General features: G+C 39.6%; 16 non-coding genes across 16 annotated transcripts; all 16 read left to right on the top strand.

The window, feature by feature from the left end:
* Nucleotides 1-27: 27 nt before the first annotated feature.
* TRNAA-AGC (transfer RNA alanine (anticodon AGC)) lies at nt 28-100 on the top strand. Its single transcript has one exon. It is a non-coding gene; the product is annotated as a tRNA-Ala (tRNA).
* A 977-nt stretch (nt 101-1,077) lies between these two features.
* On the top strand, nt 1,078-1,150 carry TRNAA-AGC (transfer RNA alanine (anticodon AGC)). Its single transcript has one exon. It is a non-coding gene; the product is annotated as a tRNA-Ala (tRNA).
* A 575-nt stretch (nt 1,151-1,725) lies between these two features.
* Nucleotides 1,726-1,798, top strand: TRNAK-CUU (transfer RNA lysine (anticodon CUU)). Its single transcript has one exon. It is a non-coding gene; the product is annotated as a tRNA-Lys (tRNA).
* A 2,447-nt stretch (nt 1,799-4,245) lies between these two features.
* On the top strand, nt 4,246-4,318 carry TRNAA-AGC (transfer RNA alanine (anticodon AGC)). Its single transcript has one exon. It is a non-coding gene; the product is annotated as a tRNA-Ala (tRNA).
* A 575-nt stretch (nt 4,319-4,893) lies between these two features.
* TRNAK-CUU (transfer RNA lysine (anticodon CUU)) lies at nt 4,894-4,966 on the top strand. Its single transcript has one exon. It is a non-coding gene; the product is annotated as a tRNA-Lys (tRNA).
* Nucleotides 4,967-7,420: 2,454 nt separating this feature from the next.
* TRNAA-AGC (transfer RNA alanine (anticodon AGC)) lies at nt 7,421-7,493 on the top strand. Its single transcript has one exon. It is a non-coding gene; the product is annotated as a tRNA-Ala (tRNA).
* A 1,618-nt stretch (nt 7,494-9,111) lies between these two features.
* Nucleotides 9,112-9,184, top strand: TRNAK-CUU (transfer RNA lysine (anticodon CUU)). The gene has a single exon. It is a non-coding gene; the product is annotated as a tRNA-Lys (tRNA).
* Nucleotides 9,185-10,175: 991 nt separating this feature from the next.
* On the top strand, nt 10,176-10,248 carry TRNAK-CUU (transfer RNA lysine (anticodon CUU)). The gene has a single exon. It is a non-coding gene; the product is annotated as a tRNA-Lys (tRNA).
* A 2,443-nt stretch (nt 10,249-12,691) lies between these two features.
* Nucleotides 12,692-12,764, top strand: TRNAA-AGC (transfer RNA alanine (anticodon AGC)). The gene has a single exon. It is a non-coding gene; the product is annotated as a tRNA-Ala (tRNA).
* Nucleotides 12,765-14,382: 1,618 nt separating this feature from the next.
* TRNAK-CUU (transfer RNA lysine (anticodon CUU)) lies at nt 14,383-14,455 on the top strand. Its single transcript has one exon. It is a non-coding gene; the product is annotated as a tRNA-Lys (tRNA).
* A 991-nt stretch (nt 14,456-15,446) lies between these two features.
* On the top strand, nt 15,447-15,519 carry TRNAK-CUU (transfer RNA lysine (anticodon CUU)). Its single transcript has one exon. It is a non-coding gene; the product is annotated as a tRNA-Lys (tRNA).
* A 2,443-nt stretch (nt 15,520-17,962) lies between these two features.
* On the top strand, nt 17,963-18,035 carry TRNAA-AGC (transfer RNA alanine (anticodon AGC)). Its single transcript has one exon. It is a non-coding gene; the product is annotated as a tRNA-Ala (tRNA).
* Nucleotides 18,036-19,430: 1,395 nt separating this feature from the next.
* TRNAN-GUU (transfer RNA asparagine (anticodon GUU)) lies at nt 19,431-19,503 on the top strand. The gene has a single exon. It is a non-coding gene; the product is annotated as a tRNA-Asn (tRNA).
* A 552-nt stretch (nt 19,504-20,055) lies between these two features.
* On the top strand, nt 20,056-20,128 carry TRNAA-AGC (transfer RNA alanine (anticodon AGC)). The gene has a single exon. It is a non-coding gene; the product is annotated as a tRNA-Ala (tRNA).
* A 5,398-nt stretch (nt 20,129-25,526) lies between these two features.
* TRNAR-CCU (transfer RNA arginine (anticodon CCU)) lies at nt 25,527-25,599 on the top strand. Its single transcript has one exon. It is a non-coding gene; the product is annotated as a tRNA-Arg (tRNA).
* Nucleotides 25,600-26,144: 545 nt separating this feature from the next.
* Nucleotides 26,145-26,217, top strand: TRNAA-AGC (transfer RNA alanine (anticodon AGC)). The gene has a single exon. It is a non-coding gene; the product is annotated as a tRNA-Ala (tRNA).
* The last annotated feature ends 1,034 nt before the right edge of the window (nt 26,218-27,251 follow it).

Genomic DNA, 27,251 nt, shown 5'->3' with positions numbered 1-27,251 from the left:
TTTCATGTTATGCAGATTAAACACACAGGGGAATTAGCTCAAATGGTAGAGCGCTCGCTTAGCATGCGAGAGGTAGCGGGATCGATGCCCGCATTCTCCATTATAAAATTTACATACATTTTATTTTTAACTTGTCATTGCCAAGGTCATTGCAGAGTAAGAACAGAAAAATCACAGATGGCTTTCAAATATGGTCTCATTATAACAACTAAAGTGGTTTAATCAAAAGGGTTCAGGTATTCTTTAGCATGTGAGAGGAATTTGAATTCTTATGCAATCTCAAAATGAAGTTCTCACAACTTCCGTTTTCATTTTCTCTTATTTGTTTTGACACTCTGTCCTCTGAAGGATGTATAAATCTGGCTTTCCTTGCAAAACAAGAGTAGAGGAATATCCAGGATTTGATTTTTTTCACAAAAAGGGATTGGTCTGCATACTGTCTTAAGGAGGGAGCCCGGCTAGCTCAGTCGGTAGAGCATGAGACTCTTAATCTCAGGGTCGTGGGTTTGAGCCCCACGTTGGGCGAAAAAGAGTTATTTTTCCCTGAATATTGCATAGACTCTCATAATATGGAGATTATTCTTGCATTAGACCTGCAATAACTCCCAAAAATTGTCCAGGACTGGATTTCCTTCATAAAAAATGATTAGTCTGCATACCATCTTGAAGTGGGAGCCCGGCTAGCTCAGTCGGTAGAGCATGAGACTTTTAATCTCAGGGTCGTGGGTTCGAGCTCCACGTTGGGCGAAAATGAGTAATTTTTGCTGGACTCTCATAATCTGGTGATTATTCTTGCATTAGACATGCAATAACTATCAAAAATGGTATCTCCCTTGGTTTCTCATTGGTGGGAAATTTAACTTCAAGATTAGGTAGAGTATGAGTCTAGATGAACACACCACAATATCACTCATATTCAAGTAGTAAACAGGCCAACCTGAACTGTAAAACATCCCATAAGTGGAGGTAAGGCATAAGTTAGGAGTGAACTGAACACTGTTATGGGCAATTGGACTTCAAATAAAGTGTGGAAGGCAGTGAGGTTACTTTTTTCATGTTATGCAGATTAAACACACAGGGGAATTAGCTCAAATGGTAGAGCGCTCGCTTAGCATGCGAGAGGTAGCGGGATCGATGCCCGCATTCTCCATTATAAAATTTGCATACATTTTATTTTTAACTTGTCATTGCCCATGGTCATTGCAGAGTAAGAACAGAAAAATCACAGATGGCTTTCAAATATGGTCTCATTATAACAACTAAAGTGGTTTAATCAAAAGGGTTCAGGTATTCTTTAGCATGTGAGAGGAATTTGAATTCTTATGCAATCTCAAAATGAAGTTCTCACAACTTCCATTTTCATTTTCTCTTATTTTTTTTGACACTCTGTCCTCTGAAGGATGTATAAATCTGGCTTTCCTTGCAAAACAAGAGTAGAGGAATATCCAGGATTTGATTTTTTTCACAAAAAGGGAGTGGTCTGCATACTGTCTTAAGGAGGGAGCCCGGCTAGCTCAGTCGGTAGAGCATGAGACTCTTAATCTCAGGGTCGTGGGTTCGAGCCCCACATTGGCCGAAAACGAGTAATTTTTTCCTGAATATTGCATTGACTCTCATAATATGGAGATTAATCTTGCATTAGACCTGCAATAACTCCCAAAAATTGTCCAGGAATGGATTTCCTTCATAAAAAATGATTAGTCTGCATACCATCTTGAAGTGGGAGCCCAGCTAGCTCAGTCGGTAGAGCATGAGACTCTTAATCTCAGGGTCGTGGGTTCGAGCCCCACGTTGGGCAAAAATGAGTAATTTTTGCTGGATTATTGCATTGACTCTCATAATCTGGTGAATATTCTTGCATTAGACATGCAATAACTATCAGAAATGGTATCTCCCTTGGTTTCTCATTGGTGGGAAATTTAACTTCAAGATTAGCTAGGGTATGAGTCTAGATAAACACAGCGCAATATCACTCATATTCGAGTAGTAAACAGGCCAACCTGAACTGTAAAACATCCCATAAGTGGAGGTAAGGCATAAGTTAGGAGTGAACTGAACACTGTTATGGGCAATTGGACTTCAAATAAAGTGTGGAACGCAGTAAGGTTACTTTTTTCATGTTATGCAGATTAAACACACAGGGGAATTAGCTCAAATAGTAAAGCGCTCGCTTAGCATGCGAGAGGTAGTGGGCTCGATGCCCGCATTCTCCATTATAAAATTTGCATACATTTTATTTTCAACTTGTCATTGCCAAGGTCATTGCAGAGTAAGAACAGAAAAATCACAGATGGCTTTCAAATATGGTCTCATTATAACAACTAAAGTGGTTTAGTCAAAAGGGTTCAGGTATTCTTTAGCATTTGAGAGGAATTTGAATTCTTATGCAATCTCAAAATGAAGTTCTCACAACTTCCATTTTCATTTTCTCTTATTTTTTTTGACACTCTGTCCTCTGAAGGATGTATAAATATGGCTTTCCTTGCAAAACAAGAGTAGAGGAATATCCAGGATTTGATTTTCTTCACAAAAAGGGATTGGTCTGCATACTGCCTTAAGGAGGGAGCCCGGCTAGCTCAGTCGGTAGAGCATGAGACTCTTAATCTCAGGGTCGTGGGTTCGAGCTCCACGTTGGGCGAAAACAAGTAATTTTTGCCTGAATACTGCATTGACTCTCATAATATGGAGATTAAACTTGCATTAGACCTGCAATAACTCCCAAAAATTGTCCAGGAATGGATTTCCTTCATAAAAAATGATTAGTCTGCATACCATCTTGAAGTGGGAACCCGGCTAGCTCAGTCGGTAGAGCATGAGACTCTTAATCTCAGGGTTTGAGCCTCACGTTGGGCGAAAATGAGTAATTTTTGCTGGACTCTCATAATCTGGTGATTATTCTTGCATTAGACATGCAATAACTATCAAAAATGGTATCTCCCTTGGTTTCTCATTGGTGGGAAATTTAACTTCAAGATTAGGTAGGGTATGAGTCTAGATGAACACACCACAATATCACTCATATTCGAGTAGTAAACAGGCCAACCTGAACTGTAAAACATCCCATAAGTGGAGGTAAGGCATAAGTTAGGAGTGAACTGAACACTGTTATGGGCAATTGGACTTCAAATAAAGTGTGGAAGGCAGTGAGGTTACTTTTTTCATGTTATGCAGATTAAACACACAGGGGAATTAGCTCAAATGGTAGAGAGCTCGCTTAGCATGCGAGAGGTAGCGGGATCGATGCCCGCATTCTCCATTATAAAATTTGCATACATTTTATTTTTAACTTGTCATTGCCAAGGTCATTGCAGAGTAAGAACAGAAAAATCACAGATGGCTTTCAAATATGGTCTCATTATAACAACTAAAGTGGTTTAATCAAAAGGGTTCAGGTATTCTTTAGCATGTGAGAGGAATTTGAATTCTTATGCAATCTCAAAATGAAGTTCTCACAACTTCCGTTTTCATTTTCTCTTATTTTTTTTGACACTCTGTCCTCTGAAGGATGTATAAATCTGGCTTTCCTTGCAAAACAAGAGTAGAGGAATATCCAGGATTTGATTTTTTTCACAAAAAGGGATTGGTCTGCATACTGTCTTAAGGAGGGAGCCCGGCTACCTCAGTCGGTAGAGCATGAGACTCTTAATCTCAGGGTCGTGGGTTCGAGCCCCACGTTGGGCGAAAACGAGTAATTTTTGCCTGAATATTGCATTGACTCTCATAATATGGAGATTATTCTTGCATTAGACCTGCAATAACTCCCAAAAATTGTCCAGGAATGGATTTCCTTCATAAAAAATGATTAGTCTGCATACCATCTTGAAGTGGGAGCCTGGCTAGCTCAGTCGGTAGAGCATGAGACTCTTAATCTCAGGGTCGTGGGTTCGAGCCCCACGTTGGGCGAAAATGAGTAATTTTTGCTGGATTATTGCATTGACTCTCATAATCTGGTGAATATTCTTGCATTAGACATGCAATAACTATCAAAAATGGTATCTCCCTTGGTTTCTCATTGGTGGGAAATTTAACTTCAATATTAGGTAGAGTATGAGTCTAGATGAACACACCACAATATCACTCATATTCAAGTAGTAAACAGGCCAACCTGAACTGTAAAACATCCCATAAGTGGAGGTAAGGCATAAGTTAGGAGTTAACTGAACACTGTTATGGGCAATTGGACTTCAAATAAAGTGTGGAAGGCAGTGAGGTTACTTTTTTCATGTTATGCAGATTAAACACACAGGGGAATTAGCTCAAATGGTAGAGCGCTCGCTTAGCATGCGAGAGGTAGCGGGATCGATGCCCGCATTCTCCATTATAAAATTTGCATACATTTTATTTTTAACTTGTCATTGCCCATGGTCATTGCAGAGTAAGAACAGAAAAATCACAGATGGCTTTCAAATATGGTCTCATTATAACAACTAAAGTGGTTTAATCAAAAGGGTTCAGGTATTCTTTAGCATGTGAGAGGAATTTGAATTCTTATGCAATCTCAAAATGAAGTTCTCACAACTTCCATTTTCATTTTCTCTTATTTTTTTTGACACTCTGTCCTCTGAAGGATGTATAAATCTGGCTTTCCTTGCAAAACAAGAGTAGAGGAATATCCAGGATTTGATTTTTTTCACAAAAAGGGAGTGGTCTGCATACTGTCTTAAGGAGGGAGCCCGGCTAGCTCAGTCGGTAGAGCATGAGACTCTTAATCTCAGGGTCGTGGGTTCGAGCCCCACATTGGCCGAAAACGAGTAATTTTTTCCTGAATATTGCATTGACTCTCATAATATGGAGATTAATCTTGCATTAGACCTGCAATAACTCCCAAAAATTGTCCAGGAATGGATTTCCTTCATAAAAAATGATTAGTCTGCATACCATCTTGAAGTGGGAGCCCAGCTAGCTCAGTCGGTAGAGCATGAGACTCTTAATCTCAGGGTCGTGGGTTCGAGCCCCACGTTGGGCAAAAATGAGTAATTTTTGCTGGATTATTGCATTGACTCTCATAATCTGGTGAATATTCTTGCATTAGACATGCAATAACTATCAGAAATGGTATCTCCCTTGGTTTCTCATTGGTGGGAAATTTAACTTCAAGATTAGCTAGGGTATGAGTCTAGATGAACACAGCGCAATATCACTCATATTCGAGTAGTAAACAGGCCAACCTGAACTGTAAAACATCCCATAAGTGGAGGTAAGGCATAAGTTAGGAGTGAACTGAACACTGTTATGGGCAATTGGACTTCAAATAAAGTGTGGAAGGCAGTGAGGTTACTTTTTTCATGTTATGCAGATTAAACACACAGGGGAATTAGCTCAAATGGTAGAGCGCTCGCTTAGCATGCGAGAGATAGCGGGATCGATGCCCGCATTCTCCATTATAAAATTTGCATGCATTTTATTTTTAACTTGTCATTGCCCATGGTCATTGCAGAGTAAGAACAGAAAAATCACAGATGGCTTTCAAATATGGTCTCATTATAACAACTAAAGTGGTTTAATCAAAAGGGTTCAGGTATTCTTTAGCATGTGAGAGGAATTTGAATTCTTATGCAATCTCAAAATGAAGTTCTCACAACTTCCATTTTCATTTTCTCTTATTTTTTTTGACACTCTGTCCTCTGAAGGATGTATAAATCTGGCTTTCCTTGCAAAACAAGAGTAGAGGAATATCCAGGATTTGATTTTTTTCACAAAAAGGTATTGGTCTGCATACTGTCTTAAGGAGGGAGCCCGGCTAGCTCAGTCGGTAGAGCATGAGACTCTTAATCTCAGGGTCGTGGGTTCGAGCCCCACGTTGGGCGAAAACGAGTAATTTTTTCCTGAATATTGCATTGACTCTCATAATATGGAGATTAATCTTACATTAGACCTGCAATAACTCCCAAAAATTGTCCAGGAATGGATTTCCTTCATAAAAAATGATTAGTCTGCATACCATCTTGAAGTGGGAGCCCGGCTAGCTCAGTCGGTAGAGCATGAGACTCTTAATCTCAGGGTCGTGGGTTCGAGCCCCACGTTGGGCGAAAATGAGTAATTTTTGCTGGATTATTGCATTGACTCTCATAATCTGGTGAATATTCTTGCATTAGACATGCAATAACTATCAGAAATGGTATCTCCCTTGGTTTCTCATTGGTGGGAAATTTAACTTCAAGATTAGCTAGGGTATGAGTCTAGATGAACACAGCGCAATATCACTCATATTCGAGTAGTAAACAGGCCAACCTGAACTGTAAAACATCCCATAAGTGGAGGTAAGGCATAAGTTAGGAGTGAACTGAACACTGTTATGGGCAATTGGACTTCAAATAAAGTGTGGAACGCAGTAAGGTTACTTTTTTCATGTTATGCAGATTAAACACACAGGGGAATTAGCTCAAATAGTAAAGCGCTCGCTTAGCATGCGAGAGGTAGCGGGCTCGATGCCCGCATTCTCCATTATAAAATTTGCATACATTTTATTTTTAACTTGTCATTGCCAAGGTCATTGCAGAGTAAGAACAGAAAAATCACAGATGGCTTTCAAATATGGTCTCATTATAACAACTAAATTGGTTTAATCAAAAGGGTTCAGGTATTCTTTAGCATGTGAGAGGAATTTGAATTCTTATGCAATCTCAAAATGAAGTTCTCACAACTTCCATTTTCATTTTCTCTTATTTTTTTGACACTCTGTCCTCTGAAGGATGTATAAATCTGACTTTCCTTGCAAAACAAGAGTAGAGGAATATCCAGGATTTGATTTTCTTCACAAAAAGGGATTGGTCTGCATACTGTCTTAAGGAGGGAGCCCGGCTAGCTCAGTCGGTAGAGCATGAGACTCTTAATCTCAGGGTCGTGGGTTCGAGCTCCACGTTGGGCGAAAACAAGTAATTTTTGCCTGAATACTGCATTGACTCTCATAATATGGAGATTAATCTTGCATTAGACCTGCAATAACTCCCAAAAATTGTCCAGGAATGGATTCCCTTCATAAAAAATGATTAGTCTGCATACCATCTTGAAGTGGGAGCCCGGCTAGCTCAGTCGGTAGAGCATGAGACTCTTAATCTCAGAGTCGTGGGTTCGAGCCTCACGTTCGGTGAAAATGAGTAATTTTTGCTGGACTCTCATAATCTGGTGATTATTCTTGCATTAGACATGCAATAACTATCAAAAATGGTATCTCCCTTGGTTTCTCATTGGTGGGAAATTTAACTTCAAGATTAGGTAGGGTATGAATCTAGATGAACACACCACAATATCACTCATATTCGAGTAGTAAACAGGCCAACCTGAACTGTAAAACATCCCATCAGTGGAGGTAAGGCATAAATTAGGAGTGAACTGAACACTGTTATGGGCAATTGGACTTCAAATAAAGTGTGGAAGGCAGTGAGGTTACTTTTTTCATGTTATGCAGATTAAACACACAGGGGAATTAGCTCAAATGGTAGAGCGCTCGCTTAGCATGCGAGAGGTAGCGGGATCGATGCCCGCATTCTCCATTATAAAATTTGCATACATTTTATTTTTAACTTGTCATTGCCAAGGTCATTGCAGAGTAAGAACAGAAAAATCACAGATGGCTTTCAAATATGGTCTCATTATAACAACTAAAGTGGTTTAATCAAAAGGGTTCAGGTATTCTTTAGCATGTGAGAGGAATTTGAATTCTTATGCAATCTCAAAATGAAGTTCTCACAACTTCCATTTTCATTTTCTCTTATTTTTTTTGACACTCTGTCCTCTGAAGGATGTATAAATATGGCTTTCCTTGCAAAACAAGAGTAGAGGAATATCCAGGATTTGATTTTCTTCACAAAAAGGGATTGGTCTGCATACTGCCTTAAGGAGGGAGCCCGGCTAGCTCAGTCGGTAGAGCATGAGACTCTTAATCTCAGGGTCGTGGGTTCGAGCTCCACGTTGGGCGAAAACGAGTAAATTTTGCCTGAATACTGCATTGACTCTCATAATATGGAGATTAATCTTGCATTAGACCTGCAATAACTCCCAAAAATTGTCCAGGAATGGATTTCCTTCATAAAAAATGATTAGTCTGCATACCATCTTGAAGTGGGAACCCGGCTAGCTCAGTCGGTAGAGCATGAGACTCTTAATCTCAGGGTTTGAGCCTCACGTTGGGCGAAAATGAGTAATTTTTGCTGGACTCTCATAATCTGGTGATTATTCTTGCATTAGACATGCAATAACTATCAAAAATGGTATCTCCCTTGGTTTCTCATTGGTGGGAAATTTAACTTCAAGATTAGGTAGAGTATGAGTCTAGATGAACATACCACAATATCACTCATATTCGAGTAGTAAACAGGCCAACCTGAACTGTAAAACATCCCATAAGTGGAGGTAAGGCATAAGTTAGGAGTGAACTGAACACTGTTATGGGCAATTGGACTTCAAATAAAGTGTGGAAGGCAGTGAGGTTACTTTTTTCATGTTATGCAGATTAAACACACAGGGGAATTAGCTCAAATGGTAGAGTGCTCGCTTAGCATGCGAGAGGTAGCGGGATCGATGCCTGCATTCTCCATTATAAAATTTGCATACATTTTATTTTTAACTTGTCATTGCCCATGGTCATTGCAGAGTAAGAACAGAAAAATCACAGATGGCTTTCAAATATGGTCTCATTATAACAACTAAAGTGGTTTAATCAAAAGGGTTCAGGTATTCTTTAGCATGTGAGAGGAATTTGAAATTCTTATGCAATCTCAAAATGAAGTTCTCACAACTTCCATTTTCATTTTCTCTTATTTTTTTGACACTCTGTCCTCTGAAGGATGTATAAATCTGGCTTTCCTTCCAAAACAAGAGTAGAGGAATATCCAGGATTTGATTTTTTTCACAAAAAGAGATTGGTCTGCATACTGTCTTAAGGAGGGAGCCCGGCTAGCTCAGTCGGTAGAGCATGAGACTCTTAATCTCAGGGTCGTGGGTTCGAGCCCCACGTTGGGCGAAAACGAGTAATTTTTTCCTGAATATTGCATTGACTCTCATAATATGGAGATTAATCTTGCATTAGACCTGCAATAACTCCCAAAAATTGTCCAGGAATGGATTTCCTTCATAAAAAATGATTAGTCTGCATACCATCTTGAAGTGGGAGCCCAGCTAGCTCAGTCGGTAGAGCATGAGACTCTTAATCTCAGGGTCGTGGGTTCGAGCCCCACGTTGGGCGAAAATGAGTAATTTTTGCTGGATTATTGCATTGACTCTCATAATCTGGTAAATATTCTTGCATTAGACATGCAATAACTATCAGAAATGGTATCTCCCTTGGTTTCTCATTGGTGGGAAATTTAACTTCAAGATTAGCTAGGGTATGAGTCTAGATGAACACACCACAATATCACTCATACTCGAGTAGTAAACAGGCCAACCTGAACTGTAAAACATCCCATAAGTGGAGGTAAGGCATATGTTAGGAGTGAACTGAACACTGTTATGGGCAATTGGACTGCAAATAAAGTGTGGAAGGCAGTCAGGTTACTTTTTTCATGTTATGCAGATTAAACACACAGGGGAATTAGCTCAAATGGTAGAGCGCTCGCTTAGCATGCAAGAGGTAGCGGGATCGATGCCCGCATTCTCCATTATAAAATTTGCATACATTTTATTTTTAACTTGTCATTGCCCATGGTCATTGCAGAGTAAGAACAGAAAAATCACAGATGGCTTTCAAATATGGTCTCATTATAACAACTAAAGTGGTTTAATCAAAAGGGTTCAGGTATTCTTTAGCATGTGAGAGGAATTTGAATTCTTATGCAATCTCAAAATGAAGTTCTCACAACTTCCGTTTTCATTTTCTCTTATTTTTTTTGACACTCTGTCCTCTGAAGGATGTATAAATCTGGCTTTCCTTGCAAAACAAGAGTAGAGGAATATCCAGGATTTGATTTTTTTCACAAAAAGGGATTGGTCTGCATACTGTCTTAAGAAGGGAGCCCGGCTAGCTCAGTCGGTAGAGCATGAGACTCTTAATCTCAGGGTCGTGGGTTCGAGCCCCACGTTGGGTGAAAACGAGTAATTTTTTTCCTGAATATTGCATTGACTCTCATAATATGGAGATTAATCTTGCATTAGACCTGCAATAACTCCCAAAAATTGTCCAGGAATGGATTTCCTTCATAAAAAATGATTAGTCTGCATACCATCTTGAAGTGGGAGCCCGGCTAGCTCAGTCGGTAGAGCATGAGACTCTTAATCTCAGGGTCGTGGGTTCGAGCCCCACGTCGGGCGAAAATAAGTAATTTTTGCTGGACTCTCATAATCTGGTGATTATTCTTGCAGTAGACATGCAATAACTATCAAAAATGGTATCTCCCTTGGTTTCTCATTGGTGGGAAATTTAACTTCAAGATTAGGTAGGGTATGAGTCTAGATGAACACACCACAATATCACTCATATTCGAGTAGTAAACAGGCCAACCTGAACTGTAAAACATCCCATAAGTGGAGGTAAGGCATAAGTTAGGAGTGAACTGAACACTGTTATGGGCAATTGGACTTCAAATAAAGTGTGGAAGGCAGTGAGGTTACTTTTTTCATGTTATGCAGCTTAAACACACAGGGGAATTAGCTCAAATGGTAGAGCGCTCGCTTAGCATGCGAGAGATAGCGGGATCGATGCCCGCATTCTCCATTATAAAATTTGCATACATTTTATTTTTAACTTGTCATTGCCCATGGTCATTGCAGAGTAAGAACAGAAAAATCACAGATGGCTTTCAAATATGGTCTCATTATAACAACTAAAGTGGTTTAATCAAAAGGGTTCAGGTATTCTTTAGCATGTGAGAGGAATTTGAATTCTTATGCAATCTCAAAATGAAGTTCTCACAACTTCCATTTTCATTTTCTCTTATTTTTTTTGACACTCTGTCCTCTGAAGGATGTATAAATCTGGCTTTCCTTGCAAAACAAGAGTAGAGGAATATCCAGGATTTGATTTTTTTCACAAAAAGGGATTGGTCTGCATACTGTTTTAAGGAGGGAGCCCGGCTAGCTCAGTCGGTAGAGCATGAGACTCTTAATCTCAGGGTCGTGGGTTCGAGCCCCACGTTGGGTGAAAACGAGTAATTTTTTCCTGAATATTGCATTGACTCTCATAATATGGAGATTAATCTTACATTAGACCTGCAATAACTCCCAAAAATTGTCCAGGAATGGATTTCCTTCATAAAAAATGATTAGTCTGCATACCATCTTGAAGTGGGAGCCCGGCTAGCTCAGTCGGTAGAGCATGAGACTCTTAATCTCAGGGTCGTGGGTTCGAGCCCCACGTTGGGCGAAAATGAGTAATTTTTGCTGGATTATTGCATTGACTCTCATAATCTGGTGAATATTCTTGCATTAGACATGCAATAACTATCAGAAATGGTATCTCCCTTGGTTTCTCATTGGTGGGAAATTTAACTTCAAGATTAGCTAGGGTATGAGTCTAGATGAACACAGCGCAATATCACTCATATTCGAGTAGTAAACAGGCCAACCTGAACTGTAAAACATCCCATAAGTGGAGGTAAGGCATAAGTTAGGAGTGAACTGAACACTGTTATGGGCAATTGGACTTCAAATAAAGTGTGGAACGCAGTAAGGTTACTTTTTTCATGTTATGCAGATTAAACACACAGGGGAATTAGCTCAAATAGTAAAGCGCTCGCTTAGCATGCGAGAGGTAGCGGGCTCGATGCCCGCATTCTCCATTATAAAATTTGCATACATTTTATTTTTAACTTGTCATTGCCAAGGTCATTGCAGAGTAAGAACAGAAAAATCACAGATGGCTTTCAAATATGGTCTCATTATAACAACTAAATTGGTTTAATCAAAAGGGTTCAGGTATTCTTTAGCATGTGAGAGGAATTTGAATTCTTATGCAATCTCAAAATGAAGTTCTCACAACTTCCATTTTCATTTTCTCTTATTTTTTTTGACACTCTGTCCTCTGAAGGATGTATAAATCTGGCTTTCCTTGCAAAACAAGAGTAGAGGAATATCCAGGATTTGATTTTCTTCACAAAAAGGGATTGGTCTGCATACTGTCTTAAGGAGGGAGCCCGGCTAGCGCAGTCGGTAGAGCATGAGACTCTTAATCTCAGGGTCGTGGGTTCGAGCTCCACGTTGGGCGAAAACGAGTAATTTTTGCCTGAATACTGCATTGACTCTCATAATATGGAGATTAATCTTGCATTAGACCTGCAATAACTCCCAAAAATTGTCCAGGAATGGATTTCCTTCATAAAAAATGATTAGTCTGCATACCATCTTGAAGTGGGAGCCCGGCTAGCTCAGTCGGTAGAGCATGAGACTCTTAATCTCAGAGTCGTGGGTTCGAGCCTCACGTTCGGTGAAAATGAGTAATTTTTGCTGGACTCTCATAATCTGGTGATTATTCTTGCATTAGACATGCAATAACTATCAAAAATGGTATCTCCCTTGGTTTCTCATTGGTGGGAAATTTAACTTCAAGATTAGGTAGGGTATGAATCTAGATGAACACACCACAATATCACTCATATTCGAGTAGTAAACAGGCCAACCTGAACTGTAAAACATCCCATCAGTGGAGGTAAGGCATAAATTAGGAGTGAACTGAACACTGTTATGGGCAATTGGACTTCAAATAAAGTGTGGAAGGCAGTGAGGTTACTTTTTTCATGTTATGCAGATTAAACACACAGGGGAATTAGCTCAAATGGTAGAGCGCTCGCTTAGCATGCGAGAGGTAGCGGGATCGATGCCCGCATTCTCCATTATAAAATTTGCATACATTTTATTTTTAACTTGTCATTGCCAAGGTCATTGCAGAGTAAGAACAGAAAAATCACAGATGGCTTTCAAATATGGTCTCATTATAACAACTAAAGTGGTTTAATCAAAAGGGTTCAGGTATTCTTTAGCATGTGAGAGGAATTTGAATTCTTATGCAATCTCAAAATGAAGTTCTCACAACTTCCATTTTCATTTTCTCTTATTTTTTTTGACACTCTGTCCTCTGAAGGATGTATAAATATGGCTTTCCTTGCAAAACAAGAGTAGAGGAATATCCAGGATTTGATTTTCTTCACAAAAAGGGATTGGTCTGCATACTGCCTTAAGGAGGGAGCCCGGCTAGCTCAGTCGGTAGAGCATGAGACTCTTAATCTCAGGGTCGTGGGTTCGAGCTCCACGTTGGGCGAAAACGAGTAAATTTTGCCTGAATACTGCATTGACTCTCATAATATGGAGATTAATCTTGCATTAGACCTGCAATAACTCCCAAAAATTGTCCAGGAATGGATTTCCTTCATAAAAAATGATTAGTCTGCATACCATCTTGAAGTGGGAACCCGGCTAGCTCAGTCGGTAGAGCATGAGACTCTTAATCTCAGGGTTTGAGCCTCACGTTGGGCGAAAATGAGTAATTTTTGCTGGACTCTCATAATCTGGTGATTATTCTTGCATTAGACATGCAATAACTATCAAAAATGGTATCTCCCTTGGTTTCTCATTGGTGGGAAATTTAACTTCAAGATTAGGTAGAGTATGAGTCTAGATGAACATACCACAATATCACTCATATTCGAGTAGTAAACAGGCCAACCTGAACTGTAAAACATCCCATAAGTGGAGGTAAGGCATAAGTTAGGAGTGAACTGAACACTGTTATGGGCAATTGGACTTCAAATAAAGTGTGGAAGGCAGTGAGGTTACTTTTTTCATGTTATGCAGATTAAACACACAGGGGAATTAGCTCAAATGGTAGAGTGCTCGCTTAGCATGCGAGAGGTAGCGGGATCGATGCCTGCATTCTCCATTATAAAATTTGCATACATTTTATTTTTAACTTGTCATTGCCCATGGTCATTGCAGAGTAAGAACAGAAAAATCACAGATGGCTTTCAAATATGGTCTCATTATAACAACTAAAGTGGTTTAATCAAAAGGGTTCAGGTATTCTTTAGCATGTGAGAGGAATTTGAAATTCTTATGCAATCTCAAAATGAAGTTCTCACAACTTCCATTTTCATTTTCTCTTATTTTTTTGACACTCTGTCCTCTGAAGGATGTATAAATCTGGCTTTCCTTCCAAAACAAGAGTAGAGGAATATCCAGGATTTGATTTTTTTCACAAAAAGAGATTGGTCTGCATACTGTCTTAAGGAGGGAGCCCGGCTAGCTCAGTCGGTAGAGCATGAGACTCTTAATCTCAGGGTCGTGGGTTCGAGCCCCACGTTGGGCGAAAACGAGTAATTTTTTCCTGAATATTGCATTGACTCTCATAATATGGAGATTAATCTTGCATTAGACCTGCAATAACTCCCAAAAATTGTCCAGGAATGGATTTCCTTCATAAAAAATGATTAGTCTGCATACCATCTTGAAGTGGGAGCCCAGCTAGCTCAGTCGGTAGAGCATGAGACTCTTAATCTCAGGGTCGTGGGTTCGAGCCCCACGTTGGGCGAAAATGAGTAATTTTTGCTGGATTATTGCATTGACTCTCATAATCTGGTAAATATTCTTGCATTAGACATGCAATAACTATCAGAAATGGTATCTCCCTTGGTTTCTCATTGGTGGGAAATTTAACTTCAAGATTAGCTAGGGTATGAGTCTAGATGAACACACCACAATATCACTCATACTCGAGTAGTAAACAGGCCAACCTGAACTGTAAAACATCCCATAAGTGGAGGTAAGGCATATGTTAGGAGTGAACTGAACACTGTTATGGGCAATTGGACTGCAAATAAAGTGTGGAAGGCAGTCAGGTTACTTTTTTCATGTTATGCAGATTAAACACACAGGGGAATTAGCTCAAATGGTAGAGCGCTCGCTTAGCATGCAAGAGGTAGCGGGATCGATGCCCGCATTCTCCATTATAAAATTTGCATACATTTTATTTTTAACTTGTCATTGCCCATGGTCATTGCAGAGTAAGAACAGAAAAATCACAGATGGCTTTCAAATATGGTCTCATTATAACAACTAAAGTGGTTTAATCAAAAGGGTTCAGGTATTCTTTAGCATGTGAGAGGAATTTGAATTCTTATGCAATCTCAAAATGAAGTTCTCACAACTTCCGTTTTCATTTTCTCTTATTTTTTTTGACACTCTGTCCTCTGAAGGATGTATAAATCTGGCTTTCCTTGCAAAACAAGAGTAGAGGAATATCCAGGATTTGATTTTTTTCACAAAAAGGGATTGGTCTGCATACTGTCTTAAGAAGGGAGCCCGGCTAGCTCAGTCGGTAGAGCACGAGACTCTTAATCTCAGGGTCGTGGGTTCGAGCCCCACGTTGGGTGAAAACGAGTAATTTTTTTCCTGAATATTGCATTGACTCTCATAATATGGAGATTAATCTTGCATTAGACCTGCAATAACTCCCAAAAATTGTCCAGGAATGGATTTCCTTCATAAAAAATGATTAGTCTGCATACCATCTTGAAGTGGGAGCCCGGCTAGCTCAGTCGGTAGAGCATGAGACTCTTAATCTCAGGGTCGTGGGTTCGAGCCCCACGTCGGGCGAAAATAAGTAATTTTTGCTGGACTCTCATAATCTGGTGATTATTCTTGCAGTAGACATGCAATAACTATCAAAAATGGTATCTCCCTTGGTTTCTCATTGGTGGGAAATTTAACTTCAAGATTAGGTAGGGTATGAGTCTAGATGAACACACCACAATATCACTCATATTCGAGTAGTAAACAGGCCAACCTGAACTGTAAAACATCCCATAAGTGGAGGTAAGGCATAAGTTAGGAGTGAACTGAACACTGTTATGGGCAATTGGACTTCAAATAAAGTGTGGAAGGCAGTGAGGTTACTTTTTTCATGTTATGCAGCTTAAACACACAGGGGAATTAGCTCAAATGGTAGAGCGCTCGCTTAGCATGCGAGAGATAGCGGGATCGATGCCCGCATTCTCCATTATAAAATTTGCATACATTTTATTTTTAACTTGTCATTGCCCATGGTCATTGCAGAGTAAGAACAGAAAAATCACAGATGGCTTTCAAATATGGTCTCATTATAACAACTAAAGTGGTTTAATCAAAAGGGTTCAGGTATTCTTTAGCATGTGAGAGGAATTTGAATTCTTATGCAATCTCAAAATGAAGTTCTCACAACTTCCATTTTCATTTTCTCTTATTTTTTTTGACACTCTGTCCTCTGAAGGATGTATAAATCTGGCTTTCCTTGCAAAACAAGAGTAGAGGAATATCCAGGATTTGATTTTTTTCACAAAAAGGGATTGGTCTGCATACTGTTTTAAGGAGGGAGCCCGGCTAGCTCAGTCGGTAGAGCATGAGACTCTTAATCTCAGGGTCGTGGGTTCGAGCCCCACGTTGGGTGAAAACGAGTAATTTTTTCCTGAATATTGCATTGACTCTCATAATATGGAGATTAATCTTACATTAGACCTGCAATAACTCCCAAAAATTGTCCAGGAATGGATTTCCTTCATAAAAAATGATTAGTCTGCATACCATCTTGAAGTGGGAGCCCGGCTAGCTCAGTCGGTAGAGCATGAGACTCTTAATCTCAGGGTCGTGGGTTCGAGCCCCACGTTGGGCGAAAATGAGTAATTTTTGCTGGATTATTGCATTGACTCTCATAATCTGGTGAATATTCTTGCATTAGACATGCAATAACTATCAGAAATGGTATCTCCCTTGGTTTCTCATTGGTGGGAAATTTAACTTCAAGATTAGCTAGGGTATGAGTCTAGATGAACACAGCGCAATATCACTCATATTCGAGTAGTAAACAGGCCAACCTGAACTGTAAAACATCCCATAAGTGGAGGTAAGGCATAAGTTAGGAGTGAACTGAACACTGTTATGGGCAATTGGACTTCAAATAAAGTGTGGAACGCAGTAAGGTTACTTTTTTCATGTTATGCAGATTAAACACACAGGGGAATTAGCTCAAATAGTAAAGCGCTCGCTTAGCATGCGAGAGGTAGCGGGCTCGATGCCCGCATTCTCCATTATAAAATTTGCATACATTTTATTTTTAACTTGTCATTGCCAAGGTCATTGCAGAGTAAGAACAGAAAAATCACAGATGGCTTTCAAATATGGTCTCATTATAACAACTAAATTGGTTTAATCAAAAGGGTTCAGGTATTCTTTAGCATGTGAGAGGAATTTGAATTCTTATGCAATCTCAAAATGAAGTTCTCACAACTTCCATTTTCATTTTCTCTTATTTTTTTTGACACTCTGTCCTCTGAAGGATGTATAAATCTGGCTTTCCTTGCAAAACAAGAGTAGAGGAATATCCAGGATTTGATTTTCTTCACAAAAAGGGATTGGTCTGCATACTGTCTTAAGGAGGGAGCCCGGCTAGCGCAGTCGGTAGAGCATGAGACTCTTAATCTCAGGGTCGTGGGTTCGAGCTCCACGTTGGGCGAAAACGAGTAATTTTTGCCTGAATACTGCATTGACTCTCATAATATGGAGATTAATCTTGCATTAGACCTGCAATAACTCCCAAAAATTGTCCAGGAATGGATTTCCTTCATAAAAAATGATTAGTCTGCATACCATCTTGAAGTGGGAGCCCGGCTAGCTCAGTCGGTAGAGCATGAGACTCTTAATCTCAGAGTCGTGGGTTCGAGCCTCATGTTCGGTGAAAATGAGTAATTTTTGCTGGACTCTCATAATCTGGTGATTATTCTTGCATTAGACATGCAATAACTATCAAAAATGGTATCTCCCTTGGTTTCTCATTGGTGGGAAATTTAACTTCAAGATTAGATAGGGTATGAGTCTAGATGAACACACCACAATATCACTCATATTCGAGTAGTAAACAGGCCAACCTGAACTGTAAAACATCCCATCAGTGGAGGTAAGGCATACGTTAGGAGTGAACTGAACACTGTTATGGGCAATTGGACTTCAAATAAAGTGTGGAAGGCAGTGAGGTTACTTTTTTCATGTTATGCAGATTAAACACACAGGGGAATTAGCTCAAATGGTAGAGCGCTCGCTTAGCATGCGAGAGGTAGCGGGATCGATGCCCGCATTCTCCATTATAAAATTTGCATACAATTTATTTTTAACTTGTCATTGCCAAGGTCATTGCAGAGTAAGAACAGAAAAATCACAGATGGCTTTCAAATATGGTCTCATTATAACAACTAAAGTGGTTTAATCAAAAGGGTTCAGGTATTCTTTAGCATGTGAGAGGAATTTGAATTCTTATGCAATCTCAAAATGAAGTTCTCACAACTTCCATTTTCATTTTCTCTTATTTTTTTTGACACTCTGTCCTCTGAAGGATGTATAAATATGGCTTTCCTTGCAAAACAAGAGTAGAGGAATATCCAGGATTTGATTTTCTTCACAAAAAGGGATTGGTCTGCATACTGCCTTAAGGAGGGAGCCCGGCTAGCTCAGTCGGTAGAGCATGAGACTCTTATTCTCTGGGTCGTGGGTTCGAGCTCCACGTTGGGCGGAAACGAGTAATTTTTGCCTGAATACTGCATTGACTCTCATAATATGGAGATTAATCTTGCATTAGACCTGCAATAACTCCCAAAAATTGTCCAGGAATGGATTTCCTTCATAAAAAATGATTAGTCTGCATACCATCTTGAAGTGGGAACCCGGCTAGCTCAGTCGGTAGAGCATGAGACTCTTAATCTCAGGGTTTGAGCCTCACGTTGGGCGAAAATGAGTAATTTTTGCTGGACTCTCATAATCTGGTGATTATTCTTGCATTAGACATGCAATAACTATCAAAAATGGTATCTCCCTTGGTTTCTCATTGGTGGGAAATTTAACTTCAAGATTAGGTAGGGTATGAGTCTAGATGAACACACCACAATATCACTCATATTCGAGTAGTAAACAGGCCAACCTGAACTGTAAAACATCCCATAAGTGGAGGTAAGGCATAAGTTAGGAGTGAACTGAACACTGTTATGGGCAATTGGACTTCAAATAAAGTGTGGAAGGCAGTGAGGTTACTTTTTTCATGTTATGCAGATTAAACACACAGGGGAATTAGATCAAATGGTAGAGCGCTCGCTTAGCATGCGAGAGGTTGCGGGATCGATGCCCGCATTCTCCATTATAAAATTTGCATACATTTTATTTTTAACTTGTCATTGCCAAGGTCATTGCAGAGTAAGAACAGAAAAATCACAGATGGCTTTCAAATATGGTCTCATTATAACAACTAAATTGGTTTAATCAAAAGGGTTCAGGTATTCTTTAGCATGTGAGAGGAATTTGAATTCTTATGCAATCTCAAAATGAAGTTCTCACAACTTCCATTTTCATTTTCTCTTATTTTTTTTGACACTCTGTCCTCTGAAGGATGTATAAATCTGGCTTTCCTTGCAAAACAAGAGTAGAGGAATATCCAGGATTTGATTTTCTTCACAAAAAGGGATTGGTCTGCATACTGTCTTAAGGAGGGAGCCCGGCTAGCTCAGTCGGTAGAGCATGAGACTGTTAATCTCAGGGTCGTGGGTTCGAGCTCCACGTTGGGCGAAAACGAGTAATTTTTGCCTGAATACTGCATTGACTCTCATAATATGGAGATTAATCTTGCATTAGACCTGCAATAACTCCCAAAAATTGTCCAGGAATGGATTTCCTTCATAAAAAATGATTAGTCTGCATACCATCTTGAAGTGGGAGCCCGGCTAGCTCAGTCGGTAGAGCATGAGACTCTTAATCTCAGAGTCGTGGGTTCGAGCCTCACGTTCGGTGAAAATGAGTAATTTTTGCTGGACTCTCATAATCTGGTGATTATTCTTGCATTAGACATGCAATAACTATCAAAAATGGTATCTCCCTTGGTTTCTCATTGGTGGGAAATTTAACTTCAAGATTAGATAGGGTATGAGTCTAGATGAACACACCACAATATCACTCATACTCGAGTAGTAAACAGGCCAACCTGAACTGTAAAACATCCCATCAGTGGAGGTAAGGCATAAGTTAGGAGTGAACTGAACACTGTTATGGGCAATTGGACTTCAAATAAAGTGTGGAAGGCAGTGAGGTTACTTTTTTCATGTTATGCAGATTAAACACACAGGGGAATTAGCTCAAATGGTAGAGCGCTCGCTTAGCATGCGAGAGGTAGCGGGATCGATGCCCGCATTCTCCATTATAAAATTTGCATATATTTTATTTTTAACTTGTCATTGCCAAGGTCATTGCAGAGTAAGAACAGAAAAATCACAGATGGCTTTCAAATATGGTCTCATTATAACAACTAAAGTGGTTTAATCAAAAGGGTTCAGGTATTCTTTAGCATGTGAGAGGAATTTGAATTCTTATGCAATCTCAAAATGAAGTTCTCACAACTTCCATTTTCATTTTCTCTTATTTTTTTTGACACTCTGTCCTCTGAAGGATGTATAAATATGGCTTTCCTTGCAAAACAAGAGTAGAGGAATATCCAGGATTTGATTTTCTTCACAAAAAGGGATTGGTCTGCATACTGCCTTAAGGAGGGAGCCCGGCTAGCTCAGTCGGTAGAGCATGAGACTCTTAATCTCAGGGTCGTGGGTTCGAGCTCCACGTTGGGCGGAAACGAGTAATTTTTGCCTGAATACTGCATTGACTCTCATAATATGGAGATTAATCTTGCATTAGACCTGCAATAACTCCCAAAAATTGTCCAGGAATGGATTTCCTTCATAAAAAATGATTAGTCTGCATACCATCTTGAAGTGGGAACCCGGCTAGCTCAGTCGGTAGAGCATGAGACTCTTAATCTCAGGGTTTGAGCCTCACGTTGGGCGAAAATGAGTAATTTTTGCTGGACTCTCATAATCTGGTGATTATTCTTGCATTAGACATGCAATAACTATCAAAAATGGTATCTCCCTTGGTTTCTCATTGGTGGGAAATTTAACTTCAAGATTAGGTAGGGTATGAGTCTAGATGAACACACCACAATATCACTCATATTCGAGTAGTAAACAGGCCAACCTGAACTGTAAAACATCCCATAAGTGGAGGTAAGGCATAAGTTAGGAGTGAACTGAACACTGTTATGGGCAATTGGACTTCAAATAAAGTGTGGAAGGCAGTGAGGTTACTTTTTTCATGTTATGCAGATTAAACACACAGGGGAATTAGATCAAATGGTAGAGCGCTCGCTTAGCATGCGAGAGGTAGCGGGATCGATGCCCGCATTCTCCATTATAAAATTTGCATACATTTTATTTTTAACTTGTCATTGCCAAGGTCATTGCAGAGTAAGAACAGAAAAATCACAGATGGCTTTCAAATATGGTCTCATTATAACAACTAAAGTGGTTTAATCAAAAGGGTTCAGGTATTCTTTAGCATGTGAGAGGAATTTGAATTCTTATGCAATCTCAAAATGAAGTTCTCACAACTTCCGTTTTCATTTTCTCTTATTTTTTTTGACACTCTGTCCTCAGAAGGATGTATAAATCTGGCTTTCCTTGCAAAACAAGAGTAGAGGAATATCCAGGATTTGATTTTTTTCACAAAAAGGGATTGGTCTGCATACTGTCTTAAGGAGGGAGCCCGGCTACCTCAGTCGGTAGAGCATGAGACTCTTAATCTCAGGGTCGTGGGTTTGAGCCCCACGTTGGGCGAAAACGAGTAATTTTTGCCTGAATATTGCATTGACTCTCATAATATGGAGATTATTCTTGCATTAGACCTGCAATAACTCCCAAAAATTGTCCAGGAATGGATTTCCTTCATAAAAAATGATTAGTCTGCATACCATCTTGAAGTGGGAGCCCGGCTAGCTCAGTCGGTAGAGCATGAGACTCTTAATCTCAGGGTTGTGGGTTCGAGCCCCACGTTGGGCGAAAATGAGTAATTTTTGCTGGATTATTGCATTGACTCTCATAATCTGGTGAATATTCTTGCATTAGACATGCAATAACTATCAGAAATGGTATCTCCCTTGGTTTCTCATTGGTGGGAAATTTAACTTCAAGATTAGCTAGGGTATGAGTCTAGATGAACACAGCGCAATATCACTCATATTCGAGTAGTAAACAGGCCAACCTGAACTGTAAAACATCCCATAAGTGGAGGTAAGGCATAAGTTAGGAGTGAACTGAACACTGTTATGGGCAATTGGACTTCAAATAAAGTGTGGAACGCAGTAAGGTTACTTTTTTCATGTTATGCAGATTAAACACACAGGGGAATTAGCTCAAATAGTAAAGCGCTCGCTTAGCATGCGAGAGGTAGCGGGCTCGATGCCCGCATTCTCCATTATAAAATTTGCATACATTTTATTTTTAACTTGTCATTGCCAAGGTCATTGCAGAGTAAGAACAGAAATATCACAGATGGCTTTCAAATATGGTCTCATTATAACAACTAAATTGGTTTAATCAAAAGGGTTCAGGTATTCTTTAGCATGTGAGAGGAATTTGAATTCTTATGCAATCTCAAAATGAAGTTCTCACAACTTCCATTTTCATTTTCTCTTATTTTTTTTGACACTCTGTCCTCTGAAGGATGTATAAATCTGGCTTTCCTTGCAAAACAAGAGTAGAGGAATATCCAGGATTTGATTTTCTTCACAAAAAGGGATTGGTCTGCATACTGTCTTAAGGAGGGAGCCCGGCTAGCTCAGTCGGTAGAGCATGAGACTCTTAATCTCAGGGTCGTGGGTTCGAGCCTCACGTTGGGCGAAAATGAGTAATTTTTGCTGGACTCTCATAATCTGGTGATTATTCTTGCATTAGACATACAATAACTATCAAAAATGGTATCTCCCTTGGTTTCTCATTGGTGGGAAATTTAACTTCAAGATTAGGTAGGGTATGAGTCTAGATGAACACACCACAATATCACTCATATTCGAGTGGTAAACAGGCCAACCTGAACTGTAAAACATCCCATAAGTGGATGTAAGGCATAAGTTAGGAGTGAACTGAACACTGTTATGGGCAATTGGACTTCAAATAAAGTGTGGAAGGCAGTGAGGTTACTTTTTTCATGTTATGCAGATTAAACACACAGGGGAATTAGCTCAAATGGTAGAGCGCTCGCTTAGCATGCGAGAGGTAGCGGGATCGATACCTGCATTCTCCATTATAAAATTTGCATACATTTTATTTTTAACTTGTCATTGCCAAGGTCATTGCAGAGTAAGAACAGAAAAATCACAGATGGCTTTCAAATATGGTCTCATTATAACAACTAAAGAGGTTTAATCAAAAGGGTTCAGGTATTCTTTAGCATGTGAGAGGAATTTGAATTCTTATGCAATCTCAAAATGAAGTTCTCACAACTTCCGTTTTCATTTTCTCTTATTTTTTTTGACACTCTGCCCTCTGAAGGATGTATAAATATGGCTTTCCTTGCAAAACAAGAGTAGAGGAATATCCAGGATTTGATTTTCTTCACAAAAAGGGATTGGTCTGCATACTGTTTTAAGGAGGGAGCCCGGCTAGCTCAGTCGGTAGAGCATGAGACTCTTAATCTCAGGGTCGTGGGTTCGAGCCCCACGTTGGGCGAAAATGAGTAATTTTTGCCTGAATATTGCATTGACTCTCATAATATGGAGATTATTCTTGCATTAGACCTGCAATAACTCCCAAAAATTGTCCAGGACTGGATTTCCTTCATAAAAAATGATTAGTCTGCATTCAATCTTGAAGTGGGAGCCCGGCTAGCTCAGTCGGTAGAGCATGAGACTTTTAATCTCAGGGTCGTGGGTTCGAGCTCCACGTTGGGCGAAAATGAGTCATTTTTGCTGGACTCTCATAATCTGGTGATTATTCTTGCATTAGACATGCAATAACTATCAAAAATGGTATCTCCCTTGGTTTCTCATTGGTGGGAAATTTAACTTCAAGATTAGGTAGAGTATGAGTCTAGATGAACACACCACAATATCACTCATAATCGAGTAGTAAACAGGCCAACCTGAACTGTAAAACATCCCATAAGTGGAGGTAAGGCATAAGTTAGGAGTGAACTGAACACTGTTATGGGCAATTGGACTTCAAATAAAGTGTGGAAGGCAGTGAGGTTACTTTTTTCATGTTATGCAGATTAAACACACAGGGGAATTAGCTCAAATGGTAGAGCGCTCGCTTAGCATGTGAGAGGTAGCGGGATCGATGCCCGCATTCTACATTATAAAATTTGCATACATTTTATTTTTAACTTGTCATTGCCCATGGTCATTGCAGAGTAAGAACAGAAAAATCACAGATGGCTTTCAAATATGGTCTCATTATAACAACTAAAGTGGTTTAATCAAAAGGGTTCAGGTATTCTTTAGCATGTGAGAGGAATTTGAATTCTTATGCAATCTCAAAATGAAGTTCTCACAACTTCCATTTTCATTTTCTCTTATTTTTTTTGACACTCTGTCCTCTGAAGGATGTATACATCTGGCTTTCCTTGCAAAACAAGAGTAGAGGAATATCCAGGATTTGATTTTTTTCACAAAAAGGGATTGGTCTGCATACTGTCTTAAGGAGGGACCCCGGCTAGCTCAGTCGGTAGAGCATGAGACTCTTAATCTCAGGGTCGTGGGTTCGAGCCCCACGTTGGGCGAAAACGAGTAATTTTTGCCTGAATATTGCATTGACTCTCATAATATGGAGATTAATCTTACATTAGACCTGCAATAACTCCCAAAAATTGTCCAGGAATGGATTTCCTTCATAAAAAATGATTAGTCTGCATACCATCTTGAAGTGGGAGCCCGGCTAGCTCAGTCGGTAGAGCATGAGACTCTTAATCTCAGGGTCGGAGGTTCGAGCCCCACGTTGGGCGAAAATGAGTAATTTTTGCTGGATTATTGCATTGACTCTCATAATCCGGTGAATATTCTTGCATTAGACATGCAATAACTATCAGAAATGGTATCTCCCTTGGTTTCTCATTGGTGGGAAATTTAACTTCAAGATTAGCTAGGGTATGAGTCTAGATAAACACAGCGCAATATCACTCATATTCGAGTAGTAAACAGGCCAACCTGAACTGTAAAACATCCCATAAGTGGAGGTAAGGCATAAGTTAGGAGTGAACTGAACACTGTTATGGGCAATTGGACTTCAAATAAAGTGTGGAACGCAGTAAGGTTACTTTTTTCATGTTATGCAAATTAAACACACAGGGGAATTAGCTCAAATAGTAAAGCGCTCGCTTAGCATGCGAGAGGTAGCGGGCTCGATGCCCGCATTCTCCATTATAAAATTTGCATACATTTTATTTTCAACTTGTCATTGCCAAGGTCATTGCAGAGTAAGAACAGAAAAATCACAGATGGCTTTCAAATATGGTCTCATTATAACAACTAAAGTGGTTTAGTCAAAAGGGTTCAGGTATTCTTTAGCATTTGAGAGGAATTTGAATTCTTATGCAATCTCAAAATGAAGTTCTCACAACTTCCATTTTCATTTTCTCTTATTTTTTTTGACACTCTGTCCTCTGAAGGATGTATAAATATGGCTTTCCTTGCAAAACAAGAGTAGAGGAATATCCAGGATTTGATTTTCTTCACAAAAAGGGATTGGTCTGCATACTGCCTTAAGGAGGGAGCCCGGCTAGCTCAGTCGGTAGAGCATGAGACTCCTAATCTCAGGGTCGTGGGTTCGAGCTCCACGTTGGGCAAAAACGAGTAATTTTTGCCTGAATACTGCATTGACTCTCATAATATGGAGATTAATCTTGCATTAGACCTGCAATAACTCCCAAAAATTGTCCAGGAATGGATTTCCTTCATAAAAAATGATTAGTCTGCATACCATCTTGAAGTGGGAACCCGGCTAGCTCAGTCGGTAGAGCATGAGACTCTTAATCTCAGGGTTTGAGCCTCACGTTGGGCGAAAATGAGTAATTTTTGCTGGACTCTCATAATCTGGTGATTATTCTTGCATTAGACATGCAATAACTATCAAAAATGGTATCTCCCTTGGTTTCTCATTGGTGGGAAATGTAACTTCAAGATTAGGTAGGGTATGAGTCTAGATGAACACACCACAATATCACTCATATTCGAGTAGTAAACAGGCCAACCTGAACTGTAAAACATCCCATAAGTGGAGGTAAGGCATAAGTTAGGAGTGAACTGAACACTGTTATGGGCAATTGGACTTCAAATAAAGTGTGGAAGGCAGTGAGGTTACTTTTTTCATGTTATGCAGATTAAACACACAGGGGAATTAGCTCAAATGGTAGAGCGCTCGCTTAGCATGCGAGAGGTAGCGGGATCGATGCCCGCATTCTCCATTATAAAATTTGCATACATTTTATTTTTAACTTGTCATTGCCAAGGTCATTGCAGAGTAAGAACAGAAAAATCACAGATGGCTTTCAAATATGGTCTCATTATAACAACTAAAGTGGTTTAATCAAAAGGGTTCAGGTATTCTTTAGCATGTGAGAGGAATTTGAATTCTTATGCAATCTCAAAATGAAGTTCTCACAACTTCCGTTTTCATTTTCTCTTATTTTTTTTGACACTCTGTCCTCTGAAGGATGTATAAATCTGGCTTTCCTTGCAAAACAAGAGTAGAGGAATATCCAGGATTTGATTTTTTTCACAAAAAGGGATTGGTCTGCATACTGTCTTAAGGAGGGAGCCCGGCTACCTCAGTCGGTAGAGCATGAGACTCTTAATCTCAGGGTCGTGGGTTCGAGCCCCACGTTGGGCGAAAACGAGTAATTTTTGCCTGAATATTGCATTGACTCTCATAATATGGAGATTATTCTTGCATTAGACCTGCAATAACTCCCAAAAATTGTCCAGGAATGGATTTCCTTCATAAAAAATGATTAGTCTGCATACCATCTTGAAGTGGGAGCCCGGCTAGCTCAGTCGGTAGAGCATGAGACTCTTAATCTCAGGGTCGTGGGTTCGAGCCCACCGTGGGGCGAAAATGAGTAATTTTTGCTGGATTATTGCATTGACTCTCATAATCTGGTGAATATTCTTGCATTAGACATGCAATAACTATCAGAAATGGTATCTCCCTTGGTTTCTCATTGGTGGGAAATTTAACTTCAAGATTAGCTAGGGTATGAGTCTAGATGAACACAGCGCAATATCACTCATATTCGAGTAGTAAACAGGCCAACCTGAACTGTAAAACATCCCATAAGTGGAGGTAAGGCATAAGTTAGGAGTGAACTGAACACTGTTATGGGCAATTGGACTTCAAATAAAGTGTGGAACGCAGTAAGGTTACTTTTTTCATGTTATGCAGATTAAACACACAGGAGAATTAGCTCAAATAGTAAAGCGCTCGCTTAGCATGCGAGAG

This window comes from Lissotriton vulgaris, chromosome 1_1, assembly GCF_964263255.1.
Source record: "Lissotriton vulgaris chromosome 1_1, aLisVul1.2, whole genome shotgun sequence".
In the NCBI taxonomy this organism is placed as follows: Eukaryota; Metazoa; Chordata; class Amphibia; order Caudata; family Salamandridae; genus Lissotriton; species Lissotriton vulgaris.
The sequence above is the reverse complement of the archived record's forward strand: the minus strand, read 5'-3'. Positions and strand labels throughout refer to the sequence as shown.